This window comes from Bubalus kerabau, chromosome 2 (genome assembly GCF_029407905.1).
Source record: "Bubalus kerabau isolate K-KA32 ecotype Philippines breed swamp buffalo chromosome 2, PCC_UOA_SB_1v2, whole genome shotgun sequence".
NCBI classification, from domain to species: domain Eukaryota; kingdom Metazoa; phylum Chordata; class Mammalia; order Artiodactyla; family Bovidae; genus Bubalus; species Bubalus kerabau.
The window spans coordinates 21,450,599-21,459,670 of NC_073625.1; positions in this window are offsets into that span (position 1 = coordinate 21,450,599).

Genomic DNA, 9,072 nt, shown 5'->3' on the forward strand with positions numbered 1-9,072 from the left:
TCAAATATAATTCTAATTCTTTAGTATCCCTTCTTCATTTTTTTAATTCAAAGAATATGTTCTTTGAATTGAGATATATCAAATTAGTATTACTACTAATTATTACTTTTATATATTAACTTCTTACTAAGTACTGAGTTCTCTTATTATTATTTTAACTCTAACAACAGGCCTTAAAGATAAATATTAACTTTTTCTTAACAGATTAAATAAACAGGTTCAGAGAGGTCATGAAGATAGGAAAGGACATGTCTTTTGATCTATCTTTGAGGTCTTTATTCTTTCCCCTACCTCACACTAAAGGCACCAAACATATAAAATATCTTACAGTTACTTTTCTGGATCAAACCATACTTTAATTACATTTTATTAGCACGAATAATAAAATTTATTCCCCCTCCATCACTTTCTGTACCTATGTCTATTTGATACAGCCAAAAAGAGCTCACTGATGTCCACAGCAGAAGTGGTTCTCTTAGGAAATACAAACAGAATCATAAAAGACATGGACAAATTTATGACTAAAAGGGCTATAAACTGCTATGATCCTTCTGGGACATAGTTACTTTTAAAGCTTGTTAGGTAGCACAGTTACAAATTACCATTGCATGTTGCTTGAAGTAGCTATTCATAGCTGAACATGAGAATGGATTGACCCTGGCATGACTCAGTTCACATTCCTATGTTCTTATGATAGGCTATTAGCAAATGAAGGAAACAGAATTCTACCTAAACCTCAGTTTTAAGTTAATAATTTACTTGTTTAGGGATGATAGCTTTATCAGTATCATTATGGAAAAATATTAACTGCTTGAAAATGTAAGATGTATGAAAATCAAACAAAAGTATTCAAATAAATTCATGAATTCACAAGAAGCAATATTAATTTTAGAAAAGGCAGAAAAACAACACAGTTGTAAATGAGAACCCAATTAATGAATTTTTAAGTGCCCTTTTCAGCTGTCAGATTTAGTTTTCTCAAACCAGAGTTTCAATTCAGTTCAGTTCAGTCACTCAGTCATATCTGACTCTTTGTGACCCCATGAATCGCAGCACACCAGGCCTCCCTGTCCATCACCAACTCCCAGAGTTCACCCAGACTCACGTCCATTGCATCAGTGATGCCATCCAGCCATCTCATCCTCTGTCGTCCCCTTCTCCTCCTGCCCCCAATCCCTCACAGCATCAGAGACTTTTCCAATGAGTCAACTCTTCGCAAGAGGTGGCCAAAGTACTGAAGTTTCAGCTTTAGCATCATTCCTTCCAAAGAAATCCCAGGGCTGATCTCCTTCAGAATGGACTGGTTGGATCTGCTTGCAGTCCAAGGGACTCTCAAGAGTCTTCTCCAACACCACAGTTCAAAAGCATCAATTCTTCAGTGCTCAGCCTTCTTCACAGTCCAACTCTCACATCCATACATGACCACAGGAAAAACCATAGCCTTGACTAGATGGACCTTTGTTGGCAAAGTAATGTCTCTGCTTTTGAATATGCTATCTAGGTTGGTCATAAATTTTCCTTCCAAGGAGTGAGCGTCTTTTAATTTCATGGCTGCAGCCACCATATGCAGTGATTTTGGAGCCCCAAAAAATGAAGTCTGACACTGTTTCCACTGTTTCCCCATCTATTTCCCATGAAGTGATGGGACTGGATGCCATGATCTTCGTTTTCTGAATGTTGAGCTTTAAGCCAACTTTTTCACTCTCCACTTTCACCTTCATCAAGAGGCTCTTTAGTTCCTCTTCACTTTCTGCCATAAGGGTGGTGTCATCTGCATATCTGAGGTTATTGATATTTCTCCCGGCAATCTTGATTTCAGCTTGTGCTTCCTCCAGTCCAGCGTTTCTCATGATGTACTCTGCATATAAGTTAAATAAGCAGGGTGACAATATACAGCCTTGACATACTCCTTTTCCTATTTGGAACCAGTCTGTTGTTCCATGTCCAGTTCTAACTGTTGCTTCCTGAACTGCATACAGGTTTCTCAAGAGGCAGGTCAGATGGTCTGGTATTCCCATGTCTTTCAGAATTGTCCACAGTTTATTGTGATCCACACAGTCAAAGGCTTTGGCATAGTCAATAAAGCAGAAATAGATGTTTTTCTGGTGGTAACATGAGCATAAGTGGAAAAAGAATAGACTAAGTATCCAATCAAAGCCACAGTGTCAAAAGAAAGCCAGATTTTTGAGCAAACAAGTAAGGTAAAGGTTCAGCTGTTTTAGGAACAAATGGCACCTGGCAACGTGAGCTGAAAAAGAACCCTTAAAGCTAAGAGTTAGTCCTCAGGAGAAAACCAGGCAATACACAAATAAAAGCCCACGGTAACTGGCAAACTGAGAGTGGGTCAGGTATTCTTAAAAAGCCCACATGGGTGGGCAACTGGCATGGCTAGGACAAGGGCTGCTACAAGTAGGGAGAAAATGAAGTCAACAATGGAACAATTCAGCCACTAGGAAGACTACTACGATACAAGACAAGAAATAAAGTCTCTGAGAAGACAGTATATGGTATGGTCTCAATGTCTGCATCCCCCTCAAATTCCTATGCTGAAATCCTAACCACCACCCCCAACCCCATAGCAATGATACACAATGGAGCCCTTGGGAGGTGCTTAGGTCATGAGGGTGGGGCCCACATGAATCAGATTAGTGCTCTTATAAAAGACCCCTCTGAGCTCCCTCACTCCTTCCACCATCTGTGGGTACAGAGAGAACGTGCTGGCTGCGAATCAGGAAGCTGGTGGAACACAACCATGGCTGGTGCCTTGATCTCTGCTCCAGAAATGTGAGAAATGACCTTCTGCTGTTTGTAAGCTACCCAGCCTGTGGGATTCTGTTAGAGCAGCTTGAATGGACTAAGAGAATACAGAAGCCTAACTACTGAAGAACTAGGGTTGAATAAAAGAAGCCATTTGTGTAAGCCTTGAATATACAGCTGACAGAGAGCTAGAAGCATGGCTGACTCATTGCTGAGCAAGCAAGCCGCTCCCTCGCAGTCGGGGACAATGACGTCTCAGCTAGTGTAGGGTGTAGCTGGACCAAGAGACACCGCCATTCAGTCTTTAAAGACAGTATGACCACTGATGTGTAACCTTCTTGAGAAGATATCATGGCTCTAGGAAATAACACTGAACACATCTTTTCTTGTGGCTCACTGGGCAAAGGTCGAGGTGCCAGTTCCCTTACGTGCCCATGAACAGACACGAAGTGGGGGCAGTGGAAGCTTGGAAGGGAGCAGGGAGCACGGTAACCTCTTTTCATTTCACTGTCCCCTTTCTTCCCCGTAAGAAGCAAATGCTACAGTGTCTTTCTTGGGTCTTTCCTACCCAGGAAAACTGCAGAATGTTCTTTCTATGTTTGCTTCAGGGATGGGAAAAATGACGGGTACAGAAAAAAATGGTGCACTTAAGTGTTTAGCCTGCTTTTATTTTATCTGATAGGGAATCTGGCTTCGGAAAGGAGCCAAGGATGGGGAAGAAATGGAGAAGGTGTATTTTGGGGCCCACTCTCCAAAACGTGGCAGGGAAATCTGCTTTCGCTCTTTTCCATCTCAATTTTTCATTGTTTTGCATGTTTGATTCTCCCTCATAACTCTGGGGTTTAATTTCTTTTTGAAACTATTAATTGGGCTAGAGTCACAGAACACTGGAGCTACTTGGCAAAGAATCAATGTCTCAAAATTATCACAAGAAAAGCATTAAAACAAGCAAAACCTATTATGAATATTCCTGTAGACATTTATAGATACTTTCTGTAATAAAGAATGAAGTTTATATTCTGTCTGGTAGCACAATATGCCCAGGAGGAGGCAAAGATGCTATTGAACAGTGAAAAAGAACATTGCAAAGAATTTTCCAGTCACACAGTTTTAAGGATGATATTCTAAGATGGGGATAAATCTCACGATTGGAATCATACTTTCTGAGACCTAATTTTAAAAGTTTAAGCTTCTGGAAATCTCTTACTTGTTTGTTTACAATTATTCTGAACATTTGTTTTCTGTTATCTATGATGAAATTTGAAAAGAGCTGGATCCTAGACTAGGGGAGTGTCCTGCTTTTGCTTAGAAAAGCCTTGTTGGGTAGCATTTTTGCACGACTTCTGAAAGTTATCAGAGGTGAGAAAGGTAACTGAAGCTTCCAGAATCACGAAAAACTACAAAAGAAGCTCATTTTTATAAACAGTATTGTCTTATGTAACCCCCTGGAAGACACCCAGTTCTCACTTCTAAGAGCTCTTATGAGTCAATTTGTCATTTGATATTTTGTAGAGTTTGCAGTAAATTGGAAGAAGTGAATTCTTCTATTAAACTTCTATGGTAAACTAAATCAACGCAAGTTTCTACTGCAGTTCTGTGAGGGAAGCTATTTTATCTCCTGTCCTTGCCCCACCAGTTCCCAACATCAAGAACAGTTTCTTACATGTGCTATAGGCCCAGTAAGTATTTGCAGCATGAAACTGAATTTTGAAAATTTTTCCTTTTTTAGGGTATGGAACTGAAAAAAATGCGAAGCCAGAAAGTTTTGCACCCCCCACCCCCATAATTCCTACCCCCGCCCCCCGCCGCTACCCCTCACAAGTATCTGCCTTTGCTGGGACTGGTGATGAGAATAAACCAACAGGAAAACAAGATGCCGATTTATTAACAGCTGGTCAAGGACTTAATCATTCCAACTCAAGGCAGATTTGGCAAGTAAGGTTTAAGTCCCGGGCAGCTCAGCTGGTAAAGAATCCACCTGCAATGCAGGAGACCCTGGCTTGATTCCTGGGTCAGGAAGTTCCCCTGGAGAAAGGATAGGCTACCCGCTCCAGTATTCTTGGGCTTCCCTGGTGGCTCAGGTGGTAAAGAACCCAGCTTCAATGTGACAGACCTGAGTTCAATCCCTGGGTTGGGAAGATCCCCTGGAGGAGGGCCTGGAAACCCTCTCCAGTATTCTTGCCTGGAGAATCCCCATGGACAGAGGAGCCTGGTGGGCTACAGTCCATGGGGTCGCAAAGAGTTTGACACAACTGAGCACAGCATAGCACAAAGAAGGCTAAGAAAGGCTTCTTTTTGTTTGACCCCTCAGTCTAAGATGAGCAGGAGTCCACTTAGCCGCCAAGATGCATCAAGATGGACAGAAGAAGGTCTTAAGGCAAGACAGCAGCACCATCAGGGTCCTGGGCTGGAAGCACGGAGCTGACCTTGTGGACACAGGAAATGACTCAGATGAGGTTGTCCTTTAACACACCGACATTCTGACCATCGTTAAAAAGTGGCCAGTGGGAGGCTCATGTTCTCACCAACCAGGAAACCACTGGTTCTACTCTGGATGGGGACTAGTGGAGGACTGGGGGTGGGGGTGGGCAGAAGAATGGGAGTGCCTGCCCTCCTCCTGTAAAGAGGTGGGGAGCAGAAGAGGGAACTGAGGGTGCCCTGACAGGGAAGCACAGACACAAAGGTGGAAAGTGAGTGTTGAACTCTTGTTCGATTCCTGTTGAACTCTACTCTCCAAGGAAACCAGGCCATAGAGTTGGGATTTTTGCCCTGGACCCAATTCAATACATGAATGGTCACCATTGGACTTCTGCTTGATACCCCCAACCAAGCTTCAATCTGTCCATTTTATTTCCCTCTACTCACTAAACTGTCACTAAATTAGACTTCTTTTAAGTTCCTTAAACAGCCTCTGTACTTTTCTGTCTCCACATCTTTATTTTATTCCCTTCCACCACTCTGTCATAAACTTGCACAGTGGGCCCTCCATATCCGAGAGTTCTGCACCTGTAAATCTGAGCAGCTGTGAATGGAAGATATTATTTTTTTAATTCCAGAAAGTTTGGAAAGGCAAAACTTAAATTTACCTAGTGCAGGTAACTATTAACAGAGGAGAAGCCTGGAGTGCTGTAGTTCATGGGGTCACAAAGAGTCAGACATGACTTAGGGACTGAACAACAATAAGTAATGTAGAGATGACTGAAAGTATATGGGAAGATGTGCATGGGTTATATGCAAACACTGCTGCTGCTGCTGCTAAGTCACTTCAGTCGTGTCTGACTCTGTGCGACCCCATAGACGGTAGCCCACCAGGCTCCCCTGTCCCTGGGATTCTCCATGCAAGAACACCGGAGTGGGTTGCAATTTCCTTCTCCAATGCATGAAAGTGAGAAGTGAAAGTGAAGTGGCTCAGTCGTGTCTGACTCTTAGCGACCCCATGGACTGCAGCCCACCAGGCTCCTCCATCCATGGGATTTTCCAGGCAAGAGTACTGGAGTGGGGTGCCATTGCCTTCTCTGATGCAAACACTATACCATTTTATATAAGGGACTTGAGCATCCATCCTGGAACCTATTTCTCGCAGGCGCTGAGAGATAACTGTACATCCTTTAAGACCCAGCTCGGATGACACTTCTCTCTGACAGTCTTTGATCACTCCAACCAGAAACAGTCACGTCTTCATTGGTGTGCCCTATGTGTGTCTTATAGTGCAGAGAGCAAGGATCTAGCAGTTTGAGTCTGAAACCTGGCTCCCCAGGCTTTTAGCTTTGACCTTGAGCAAGTTATATCTTTTTTCATTACTAGATTTCCTCATAGTATTTTATGTAGGGAGTTGCCATGTCATAGTGATTGACATCATGTTGTTTTTCCAGTAGTCATGTGTGGATCTGAGAGTTGGACTATAAAAAAAGCTGAGCACTGAAGAATTGATGATTTGAACTGTAGTGTTGAAGAATACTCTTAAGAGTCCCTTGGACTGCAAGGAGATCCAACCAGTCCATCCTAAAGGAGATCAGTCCTGAATATTCATTGGAAGGACTGATGCTGAAGCTGAAACTCCAATCCTTTGGCTACCTGATGTGAAGAACTGACTCATTTGAAAAGACCCTGATTCTGGGAAAGATTGAAGGCAGGAGGAGAAGGGGACGACAGATGATGAGATGGCTGGATGGCATCACCGACTCAATGGACATGAGTTTGAGCAAGCTCTGGGAGTTGGTGATGGACAGGGAAGCCTGGCATGCTGCAGTCCACAGGGTCGCAAAGAGCCAGATATAACTGAGTAAACTGAACTGAACTGAAATTATATAATGGCTGGCAGACAATAAGTCAGTCTCCGAAAAGGAAGCCTACCATTACGGCTGTAGCCATCCTTAGCATCGATTACAAGATATGGTAAATTATATTTATGTGTAGACCTCAGTTATCTTCTCCTACTGTATAATTCACCTGCTGTGGGAAGGAATTCACAGCTTCCCATTTCTGTATATCTCGCACCCTAACTCCAGTGTCTCACATGATGCACACAAACAATATAGGTGATCAACAGAATGGACTTAAATGCACCAAAATAGACTTGGCTGTCTATTGTACATCAGTTCATATCATACTCAATCATTAACTGCTACTTACCTTAAAAGGGCACCGTATAACCTAATTAATGCTGTAGAACACTACATATATTCATTTACTCAAAGTATCAGATGACCAAGGTTTGTATTTTTGCAATCAGATGTCCTTTTAAAAACAGAGCTTTGTTTGAATAAAAAATTTGAACCTATTAATCTTTTATCCTAACGTTTGCCGAGCCCCTGCCAGAACTTCAGGCTTTGCCAACCTTTTTTCCTCCACCTCTTTTAACAGTTATTTTCTTTAGATTTAATCTGATTTTGCTGTTAAAGCACACCCATCAAGATCGCGGAACAGGCTCCACAAACGAATAAAGATTTCTGAAATGCTGTTCATCGTTGAGGGTAATGATGATTCTCTACAATCTGTACCCTGTGTCTCTGTTTTACCAGGGCAGGCTTGTGCCACAGCCCGGCTGGAACCTCGTCTAAACTCTGTGGAGTAGACAGACCCTTTCTGTGAGTGCCGAATCGATTCAAGCATATGCCTCTTAAGCTTAGCTTGAAAAAAAAATAAAATTAGGAAAAAAATAAAACCAACCTGTGAGTATGGGAAGTTTACATGCCATGAACTCCACACTATCATTAAAAGCAGAGTTCTTCCAGAATCTGGAAGTAACCAACAGGGCCCCTTTGTTCCAGCCCTGCAGTCCTAAAAGAGCAGTTCCAAGCCAAACAGCCTGGAGGGGCACCCAGTTGGCCCTGGGCACGCCTGCCAAACAAACGCCCAAGACGGTTCCCAGGAACCTTCCGCGCCGGCTGAAGTGTTGACAGGCTCGCGAGCAGAAAGATCTGGCTGTTAATACGAATCTACAGCTCAGAGAGTCAGAAACCAACCTACTCATATTTCCCAGCCCATCCTCCACTCCCTTTCTCTCTTCCCAACAGTCCAAGTACAGATTCTCTTTTTTTTTTTTTAAAAAAAACCTTCTTCCAGTAAAGTATTTACGTCCCCTGCTTTCCTCCACCCGGAAAAAATATAAAAAGCTGTTAAGGTTCTTGATGCCAAGTGGCGTCAGCTCAGCTGCTCTCTGCCCGCCAGCCCCACCCCCACCCCAGGTTCTCGCGGATTCCAAGGGGGGGGGGGGGGGCGGGGAGCGGGGCGGGGCGGCCTTGGCAGCTGCACCGGTCCGGGTCCGCCCTCACCTCCTGCTCGGTCATGTCTTCTTGGGGCCTCATGAGACATGGAAAGTGTCTTTTGCTTACAGAGAATGCGGGAAGCCCTGCAGCCCATGAAGCTTTTCATTTCACTTTCTTCTAAAAAGTCTTTTATTTTTCTAAACACACCTCAAAGACTGGTCTGATGGTTTTAGAGACATCGGTCCCTCCATTCACAAGATATTAATGCTAGCTAATGAAGCTCTGAGTTGGTAGACTTAAAAGTTTAATGAGAGGTCAATTAGACCTCAAGAAAGCTGGAGGGAAAAGTTAATGAGTCAGGGAGAAAGAGACCGAAAGCTGCTCCAATACTGATCTTCGTCTATTTCTACGTAATAAAACCCTTGACATTGAGCTGACATATCTGACCACCTAGAATAGAGCCTTCCTTTCTCAGGTTCCCCCGCAGCTATGAGAGGCCATGAAACTAAATTCTGGACGATGGGATGGAAGGAGCGGCTCTAAATGCTCTTTGCAGAGCACGTTCCTGAGTCCAGGGCAAGCCCATTCTTCCAGCCCTTCCTCAATC